We start from the raw sequence: 11,126 nt of genomic DNA on the forward strand, positions 1-11,126 counted from the left end.
ATTTCACAAGACATATAAAAGCTTTATGAAAACATAAATTACTATTGCTAGGAGGCTGCAGTATAGCACTACTCTATTGCTTAGAATTCAGAACATTATGCACACGAACTCAAAAAGACATGAAGCAAGTGACTTCCTAAAACAAAAAGGCACAGCTCAGCCCACCTCACTTAAAGCTGGCTGTCTGCAGACTCTACTGAGAAAGCTTCACATCACATACTCACCTGCAGAGCCCACCTACCTTGCAACAGGACCAGAAATCCCCTTACAATTAAAGTGATAGGATCTTATTTTAATAAAGTTTTTAATATACTATAAATACAAACAGGGCCGCCGAGGGGTGGAGTAAAGGGGGCAATTGCCCCAAGATCCATTCCTTTAAAAGGACCCGGGGCTTTGGGCCACTGCTGTTACCCAGGCAGTAGCAGTCACTAGAGCCCTGGGCCATTTAAATAGCTGATAAAGCTCTGTGAAACATGGTCTGGGTGGTGCTGAGAGCTGGCTGCATCTAGCCCTACTCCTTCCAGGCGACCCAGAGCCAAATACCAACCCTCCTCTCCCTGCGCACACACTGTCCGGGGCCCAGTGAGTTTGTCATCAGCCCTGAATACAAACAATAAAAGCACATTCCCATTTGGTATGTTGTGTTCTGTTTTGGTCATCATAACTTGGAGATACAGCTGAAATTTAAAAGGTTCAGCGAAAAACAGTAAAACTTGTTAGAGCTCTATATGAGAGTAAGCCTGTGGAGAGAGACTGAAAAGAGCGCTGTAAACCACAAAACATGAGGAGCTAATACTTTGAACACAAAATGGGAAACCACAAGCACCCAGAGTTCAAATCTCAGCTCAGTTAATAGCTCACTCTTGACCTTGGGGAAGTCACCCAATCTCCCTGCCTCAGTTCTTGTATCTTCATACTACCTACTATAAGCTGTAGTTTTGAGGATTAATTAGTATTTGAACAAAGCTTTGAAAGGTAAACCAACAGCTTTGTAGCATCACCTAGACAGTGGAGACATGTACATTAGAAATGCTATGAAGGATGACATTTAAACACTTACTTGAGATATTTAAAAGTAGAAATCAGTTTTGTTTTGTTTAACAAGGTCTCTTATAAACAAGCATAGGGAGGCATGTGGCCTCTTCAGTTCAGAGTCCACAAATTTGTGGATTCATTTCCTGTTGCCAGCCAAGTAATTTTCCCACTGTATGCCTTAGCTTTGATCTAAAGAGCAAGGGGTCACCTGAAAATGTTTGGTACTTTTAATATAAAACAAAATCCTTCTACATAGCGTGCATAGTCAGTGAGCTTAATTCACTAACACAGGAGGTCAGAACGCTATATGCTGTAGCTGGCTTTAATAACTGCCTGGATAATTTGGTGACCAGAAAAAATAGCTTCAAAGGCAATGTAGAGCCCTTTGAATTTGATACTCCAGGCATTAGATGATAGCCCTAGGGTCAGAAGGATCTTGTCCCTAGGAACAGCATTTTACAACCTCTAAGGTGCATTAGGTCAGCAAACTTTCTGTTTTCCTATGAAATAATGACAGCAGTTAGGATACTAGTACCAGAGGTCCTGCGTTTTCCAGTCAGGAGGGCACTAAACCTCACTTAAACCTTTCATTGAAGCATTAAATGAGATATACTGGTCTGGAGGGACCCTGTTTGGGTCCACGGATAAATTTTGTCCTTACCCTGATTGTTTCTTACTCACTGAACTAGCATAATGCAAACATTCTGATTTCTGGCAAAGGTAGTATCTGACCTCCCACTGAAGGTGAGTGCATGATAAATAATAAGTAATAGATAATTATAATGTTCATAATTGTTGTATTCAGAAAAATTCCCATCACTAAAGACAAGTTGTAATAAGATGAGGGCCTGAAATATAAGCCCATGTATCACAGACATGATATAAGGTTTAAGACCTAAGCCACGATGGGCAAGACTTTGCTAATATAAAGCAAAGTTAAGCTGTCAGCAAGAGACAATCTTTGCTAACAAAATCTGGCATAAACAGGGTTAGTGGTATAAAACACTGAAAGGGGGTAGGCATGAACTTGGAGTACGTTTCAGAGGAGTCATAACAGCGAAGAAAAATCTCAGTACCAACACATTCCTCCCAGCTAACAGAACATACCAGCCCAGGTTCAGGACAGGGTCTAAACTGACAACATGCTAGATAGTGACTGCACCCTCAAGTACAAGGTAATGGGTGGGAACTAGCTAAAGTCAAAGGGTGGCAACCTGATCCATCAGGAGTGAGCCATCAGGAGCACCTTTGGATAAAAGTGTATACCAAAGGGTTGTCTTTGCCTAACCCAGAGGGCACTCACTGAGTCATGTCCATTATCAACAGGCACAAATTCTTAAGTGACCTATAGACTTCTGGTCCAGGGAAGATATGACTGTGTTATCTTTTACAGTAAACAGGCCTGGTGCCTTTGATCCTTACCTGATCTGGTGGTGGGGGAAGGTGCAGGGTTCTGCTTTTTCGTAGTCTGCTGTGTTAGCTACCTGTGTAACCCAAAACAACACAGAGAGGGGCTAAACACACAGCCATATGATTATCATCATTGATGGAGCAGGAGACCTGTCAGGACACCACACTGGTAACTTCTGAATTACTACACAAGTTCATACTAATCTTCTGGCGGATGTTGAATTGTGAGAACTCTGTCTTAAAGGTAAATAAGATTTACCGTTCTGAAATGTTTTACAAACATAGGCCCCAGTTTGCAAATGTGTCCTCCTACTCAGAGCCTTGGAGTACCTATTTCGACCTTAATGGGTTTGATATATCAACTACAGAGATCACTTCAAGTAATGAACTTCTGTGTTAAACTTGACAGCTGTTCAGCAATGATTTTTGTGACATTGCACCATAATTTACGCAGGGGTGTGTGTGAAGGGTGTGAACGCATAATCTACCCTCCCCCGCTGTGCCATTGGGGAGGTGGAAAACAGGCAGTGGCGTGTCAACGCTAAACTGCTCATCTCTTCCTATTCTTATTCTGACCGTTCCTGAGGCTCACACAACAGCAGCTTGTGGACCCATGACTCTTCTCCTGGAATAGCCTCTGTTACCTAAAAAGTGAAAACCCTTCCAGCTTGCCAGATCTATTAGCGTGACATAGAATCTGAAGAAGTAGGTCTTATCCACGAAAGCTCATTACCTAATTAATAAAACTGTTAGTCTTCAAGGTGTGACAGGACTGCTTGGATTTTGTGAAGCTGCAAACTAACACGGCTACCCCTCTGAGACTACAGAACCTGGGAAAGAGGCATTAAGTGGTAATTAAAACTTTTAACAGGAATCTGCCACCTATGAATTTACTGACAAAAACTGTTGTGTATTATGTCCACAGGACTTCAGTTTAAAATTTGCTCTAAAATTTCATTAGTCTGTGGCTGAAACTTCTAAAATCGCAGCTCTAAAACTCCTTTTATAGCTATTTAGATGCATGATTGTGTATTAAGCTTAAGCTTTAAATGTTTAGCTCTTCAGACAGTTTAAAACAAATCCTTCAAAAGACCTCCTTGATCTAAAATCAGAAGCCAGGTAAGATAACCCATCCCCAGAGTCATCCCCTGTCCCCTCACACATTGTATCTCAACCCCCACTCCCAGCCCCTCCCCTGCCTGCTGTACCCTGACCCTCACCCCAAGGCCCTGCCCTGACTTGGCATGAGTCCTCATGTCTTGCTCTGGACCCTCACACAGCCCAACCTTTACTCCTGAACCGTTGACATCCCCAGCACCCTACCCTAACTTCTGCGCCCCTACATACTACAACTCTTTGTCATGCACCCTAACCCTAATTTTGTACTTCCATATCCCCTGCACTCTCCCCTAACTTCTGCACCAATCCCATACCTTCTGCATTCCAATCCCATGCCCTGAGTACTTCATATACCTCAGTCTTGACTCCTGAACCACCAGCCCACTGTCTTGAGCTCCCACACTCAATCCAATAATTTTCTGAGTATTTGTAATTGACTCATGGATTTGTTTAGCATCTTAAAGCTGAGCTATGTGTAGATAATACGCATTTTGGTGTGTTCACTAGCTTGAGTTGTTAGGATGATAATATAGGTACTCCAAGAGTAGTGTTCATTTTCTTTTTATTTGATTTCATATTAAATTAACATCATTAAGTATTGCTCCTGGTTACTTATCCCTTATTTAAATACATTTTCCTCTACATCTATGGACGGTTACAGTATATATTTAGGATTTTTGTTTGTGCACATCCACACACTACCTCAGGATTGGTGCTGCACATAAGATATTTTAGCCTGTCCAAAAAATTGAACCCATTCAAGGATGGACAATCTTAAAGGGAACATGTCTCCTCAGCCCTCTATGCTGTCAGGAGAGCCCTGGTGCATGCGCAGGGCTGGGGGTAGCTAGGAGACCCCCAGGGTGCCTGGCAGCCAGACCCTGCACACAGGGCAGGTAGGAGGTGGGAGAGGGGGTAGGGCAGCAGGGGTCCCCGTGTGGCTGCTGATAGCAGGAATGCTGTGGGGAGAGGGACAGGGCAAGGGTGGCTGGAAGGGGAATGGGTGAGGAGGAAGCAAGGCTGTCTGGAGAGCTAGGGGTAGGGGGAGCAGGGCAAGACCTGCTTTGAGGGGTGGTCCACATTTACAAAATAGTATCCCTCCCAGAAATTCCTGTTTATGAGCCCGATTTAGGGATTTGGTGTAACTTTATTGACAGGGAACGATTTAAAAATGGCTCATTTTCCCCTCAGAAGCACACTGCTGACTGAGGTAAAGTAACACATTTGTCTTGCTAGAACACAAAGGCAGGCCGGGCTTTATAAAGGGCCAGAAGGAGTTACACATCCAAATTCCACTGAAAGTCATTGGGAGTTGGGTGCCTGACTCCCTTCGCCTCCTTGGAAACTCCCAGCCCAAAAAAAGCTGCGTCAGCAAAGAGCGTATTGACATTTTCATTACAAATGGAAGGGAATGTTACATGTTACTGCAACTGTTTGTCTCAGATTTTAAGGAAAGTAAGTGGATATATTAGCATATTGTCATTGCAGGCACCGTCTGAGCTATGTCAGTGGAAGAATTCATTCATTAACCTATCCACAGTGTTGAGGGGAGTGATTTTTTTTCCACACTGCAGGTCTCATAATTATTCCAACGTAATTTTTAAGTGTAGCCCAGGCTGATGTGGCACAGTTGTGAAAGCATTTTTCTGCCAGTGCAGGAAAGCCATCTCCTCAAATAACATGAGCTACTGCAACAGAAGCATTCTTGTGTTAATATAGTTGCATTTTTACCAGGGCACTTTGCCAGCATAGCTACGATGGTATAAGTTTTAAATGCAGATTGATCCTAAAACTAGGCTCCCTTTTACTCCCTTACAGAAAGTTTTCATTCATAATGACACAGGTGCCTTCCCCATAAATCAGTTCTCTGCATTTATTTTTTCTTTTCCTCCTAATTTCTCATTTCCTGTGCTATCACTTTTAATTGTAACTTTGTGCTAGGATTATTTAACCATGTAGAGCACTTAGAGATGCAGTTTGTATAAAAGACGAGTCATTGTGCTGTTTTGGATCATATTTCTTTATGCCAAGTTATTTATGGACCCACCATATACAGTGTGTAATTAAATCAATACAGGAGAACTAAAACCATTTCATGGCTTAAGAAGCTCTTCATTCTGTGGTTATATGCACAAGTTCCCTTTTTCCCTGCATGCTCTTCTAATTTATCATCTGTCATCATTCTAACGTACCCCTCAGAGTTGCATTTAAACACAGAGCAGAAGACACACCAAGGAAGCTTCCCAGAAGGCAGTTTTAAGAAACAGAGCAAGGAGTCTGAAGGAAACCTTTAGCATTCTGCTGGAAACCTCAAGGTACATTTTTGGAGGTGTGCAATGATATTCCTTGGGAAATGAATGTCTGGAATCTGCTCCCAGCCAATAAACTCCTAGACAGTGGACTAGACCACAGATGTGCTAATAAGTAAGAAAACCTTAACTTCTAGCAGATGTTCTGCAACCTTAGCTTCCTGCTGTTTTTAAGATGAAAGATATTATTTATCATCTTCTACAGTATTTTATACCATTCGTAATATCAAAATTTGTTTGTCTCTTATTTCAGTGTGAATACTTACCAATGCTTACTAGTGACTAAGCACTTAATGCTATTGTAGATATGTAATCAATTTGTCCAATTATTTAAAATGATGTATTTGTTTGATTAGACAGACAAGCTGGGTGAGGTAGGTTGGCAAGTGAGAGAAGCTTGGAGAGAAGCTTTTCCTTACGTCTGGGAAAGGTACACCCAGGGTCACAACAAAATGCAAGGTAGAATGGATTGTTTAGCATAAATAGCACATAGTATAAGGGACCATTCATGGTTGAGCGGCCCATTAACTCTAATAAAATATTTTACCTCACCCACCTTGTCTCTGAAATACCGTGGGACCAACGTGGCTACAACTACACTGTATACATTTTCAGTAATTTAACATACAATCCTACCAGTAAATGATAATGGGAAATAGATCTGAACAATTAGAAGTATCATATGTGTATGGAAATGCCTCTTTAAAAGATCTAATTGGTTTGCAGTGGGATGGTGGAAAAATGAAGCATATAATAAAATGAAATGAGGCAAGAAAAGATTTGGAGATAAATGACAAGGATTCAAGAATAAAACTATATAAGGTTCAGTCCTGGTAAACTGATCTGCATTAGTATAATGTCTTTCTCATATTTTTCAACTGAAGAAATTGAGAGTCCAGGAATCTTAGAGCATGGCAATGCTTAAAACGCTGCTCTGCACAGCGGTATCTGTGTAGCTGGACCACTTTAACGAAAACACACTAGGCTGACAGGAGAACACTTTCCCATCAGCTGAGTTAATCCACTTCTAGGAGGGGCTGGAGAAGCTCTCCTGGTGACCTAGTGATCTCTACCTCAGTGCTTAGCTTGGCATAACTACATTGCTCAGGAGTGTGGATTATTCATTCTCCAGAGCAATGCACAGGTGGTACCTCCTAAAACCAGCACTCTGGTTTGGTAACATCCCTCGTCCAGCAAGACCAGGGATGTTCCTGCCCCAGAGACCTGGGGTAGGAGGGCAACCAGCTGGCAGCCCCGCTGCGGGGAGTGAGGCTGGGGCTGAAGACCTGGCTTCCCTTGGCAGCAATGGGCAGGGGACCAGGACCACAATGCTGGTATCCCCGGCAGCCCTGTGGGGGCTGGGGCTGGGGCCAGGAGGTCGGCTAAGTTGGTAAGGTGTGATTGGAGGGCCGGGGGGCAGTAACCTCCCCTGGGCCAGCAAATCCCTTGTTTGGGACCCCTGAGGTCCTGAGGGTGCTAGACCAGGGAGGTGCAACCTGTATTTGTACACCAAATTTGTTAGTCTCTACAGTGCCCCAGGACTGGTTGTTATTTGTGAAGTTACAGACACAGAGGTATTAGCCTTGTTAGACTTTACGTACCAACATAATTCTGTAGGGCAGAACAAGAGTTAGTGTCCTTCCAAGGTCCTGGGGAAAGCATGTGGTGGAAGAAGAATTAGAATCCACATCTCTTGACTCCAAGGTGAAACATTACAAAGCTGGGTGTTAGGCACCTGAATCTGTCTTTTGGCTACTACAAAGTAGGTGGTTTGATTTGCAGATATGCTGAATACCATTAGTATTTCTAGACAGTGTGAGAGGTAGGTTTCCAGCGCATTTGAGAAACTGGACATTTTAGAAACCTAAAGGGTGACTCAGAAGCCAAACTTAAGCATCTAAGTTTGGAAAAAAAAATAAATCCCCCGTCTCGTGCTCCCTGCTTATTCAGAGAAATAGTATAAACATCTCTTGAAAACATTATTGAAGGATCCTGCTGCAGCTGTGATATAGCAATAAAGCACCTCCCACAGCTAAAAGTTATGTTGCCGTGCAAGGAATTACTGGAGTTGCTACAGAAGAAGGTATGTGGTGGTAGCAGGGGCAAGCACTCATAGCTGAGGAAATTCTTAATGAGTCAGTGTCACTCTTAAGATGTAGTCCATGACATGGAAGTTTGGAAACCTGCTGGCCAGTACTGCCTTAGTGCTCACTGGGCTATGTGTGAATGAACAGTAGAACAGATTCTTCTGTACTTCGACAAACACAACAACAAAAATCTAGCATAATCTCACCCAAGGCTGTTCACTAAACATTAAAAGTAATCACTCTTGTCAGTTCAATAGACACGATATGGCTTCTCTTACACAGTAGGGGTGTAGACATGGGTGGCTGTGGCCAACCCTACTTTGCATCCAGGCCCACCTGCTGCCAGCCTGCTCAGCTAGCTAGCTGGGGGTGGGGAGGGGCAGGACACTAGGACACTAAGGCTTACCCTGCTTCACCTAGGCTACGTCTACACGTGCCCCAAACTTCGAAATGGCCATGCAAATGGCCATTTCGAAGTTTACTAATGAAGCGCTGAAATGAATATTCAGCACTTCATTAGCATGCGGGCGGCAGCCGCGCTTCGAAATTGACGCTCCTTGCCACGGCGCGTCCAGACGGGGCTCCTTTTCGAAAGGATGCTGGCTACTTCGATGTCCCCTTATTCTCATGAGCTCATGGGAATAAGGGGACTTCGAAGTAGGCGGGGTCCTTTCGAAAAGGAGCCCCGTCTGGACGCGCCGCGCGGCGGCAAGGAGCGTCAATTTCGAAGCGCAGCTGCCGCCCGCATGCTAATGAAGCGCTGAATATGCATTTCAGCGCTTCATTAGTAAACTTCGAAATGGCCATTTGCATGGCCATTTCGAAGTTTGGGGCACGTGTAGACACAGCCCTAGTGAGCTAGCCAGCAAGCAGGGTTGGAGCACCAGGGCTTTAGCTGCTCCACCCAGGGAGAGGGGCCAGGGTGACTGGACTTACCCAGCTCCGTTACTCAAGCCAAGGAGCAGGGCTAGGGCACAGGGCTTCCCCCACTTCATCCAGCAAGCCAGCCAAAGGAATGGGGCTGGGGCTTACCCCTCATCCACATCTGTGCATCAGCCAGGGAGCAGGAATAGCAGGGCTAGAACCTGCACTGGAATACTGCTCCCAGGCTGGAGGGCCAGGCAGTTGGTGGAACGGGGCAGGCTCCTCTGCTGGAGCATCCCTTCATCCTCTGGCCAGCAAGGCCAATCCCCTCCCTTCAGGCTGGTTGTGGGGGAGGTGAACCCATCCCTCCTGTCATGCTCTCCATTCTTCCCCACACTGTTACATCCCCCAGTAAACACAAACATGCAAATGCGTGTGGCGTAGCACATACAGTTACCCTGCTAGCTTGTTTTATTACATCCTCTCTATATTGACTGGTTTGCTGTTTCTTTAATTATAGTTGGCTTCTATTTTATTGACTGCCTTCATTACACATTATGTTTCACTGTAATGGAAGGAGCATAGAGACTTACATTCTGTATGAATAGCTGAAGCCACTTAGCATGTCTGTTTAAATAGCCTTGTGAACTTTGACACAAACAAATGGCTTATTCATTCCCCTTTAGATTTTTGGGAACTAACTGTGTTTACCAAAGAATCCCAGACCTATTGGTAACTCCAAGTTACACTGCAAGAACAAGGCAGTAATAGTTTAGGCCAAAGGTAATAGGTTTTGAGAATGAAATAATTAGCGTTAATATGTATGCATCTGTTATTAATATGTATGAATATTCTAGCCTATAGAGTAAGTGCTCCCCCAAGATTATGTGGCTGAGGAAATTAGATTTGGGCATGGAAGGTGGGGCACTGACATGAATATTCAGGATGATACCAAACTCCTAGAAGAGGGCAGCCCACCAGGAAGGAGTAGCTTTTTCCCAGCTTTTTTACTCTCGCTTTTGGGCTTCTTAGCTGCTCAGCATTTGACCTTTCACTCTACTGGTCACCCATTAATCTTGAGCATTTAAGAACGCTGAGCCTCAGACACCAGCAATGAGACTGGTCCTTTGCGTGTTACCACCAGTTCCCCAAGGCAGAGAGTGAGTAAGCTAACCTTTTGCAAGAGATGATATCTGGAATACTGCAAGGCCTGTGTATTGTTTCTTTTCGATTCTGTGGTTTGCTAACTGTTTCACTTAGTTTAATAAACATCTCTAAGGCTGTATTTTGTCCTCAGTATGCGTGTTTTTGCCATACACTCTGAGGGTCTTTGCACAACTCTGTGGAGCCTGATTTGAGGAAAAGAACATTATTAGCTTCTGATCAGATCAACAGGTGAGCCCATAACTCATCTCATACATTATAATCCTAAGTCCTAAAAATCAGGCAACAAGAATGAGGGTAAGATTTGAATTCTACTCCTGTTGAAAAGTCCAGGTTACACCTCCCTGGTCTGGCATGGTTGGGACCTGACAGGTCCCGAACAAGAAAATTTGCCAGACCAGGGGAGTTCTAGGGTTTCTGTCCCCCCGGTGGCATCACTCCCAAGGCTGCTGCATCCCCAGCTACCCTTCCCAGGACTCCAGCCCCAGCCTGAGCTTCCCATGATTGCTCTGTGGCTCCAGCCCCTGCCTGCCATGGGACAGGACAATAGGGTGTGCCTGGAATGTGATTGTTTTCCATACTGTGGAGTGGGAGGGGATTGCTAGCAGGAACAGTCACACTGTATCATTACCGGGGCAGTGGCGGGGGTGGGGGGGAGATCAAAGGGCCAGAGATGAACAGCTATAACCCCATTGAGCCAGCAGTGGGCAGGGGTGGAGGTGAGCTTTTTACTCGCTGCCCATGCACTGTCTCCACTGCAGAAAGCCCCAAAAACCACTTCCTCCCTGCGCCCCCCTCCTCCCCCTGCAGTTAGCATGGCCCCTGCCGTAGACAGCCCTGGGGAAGTGCAGGCATCCGGTGAGAGTGGTCCTCTTCTGTAGCCAGCCCAAGGAAGCCGCCACCGGGCTCCTGTGGCCCCTACCAAGGCCAGGCTCAGGGACCTACCACCCAGCCAGTGCAGCATCTACTGGCTCCTGCACTCTCTACACCCACATCTCCCTTCCCTGAGCCCCCTTCACCCTGTAACCCTGACTCCTGCACCCCAACCCTGAACTTCCCATACTCCCCAGTCCCCTGCCTTGACTCCTGCACTCCCACATTCTCAGCATCTTGCCCTGAAGTACCCCAGAAATGG

This window comes from Carettochelys insculpta, chromosome 11 (assembly GCF_033958435.1).
Source record: "Carettochelys insculpta isolate YL-2023 chromosome 11, ASM3395843v1, whole genome shotgun sequence".
NCBI lineage: Eukaryota > Metazoa > Chordata > Testudines > Carettochelyidae > Carettochelys > Carettochelys insculpta.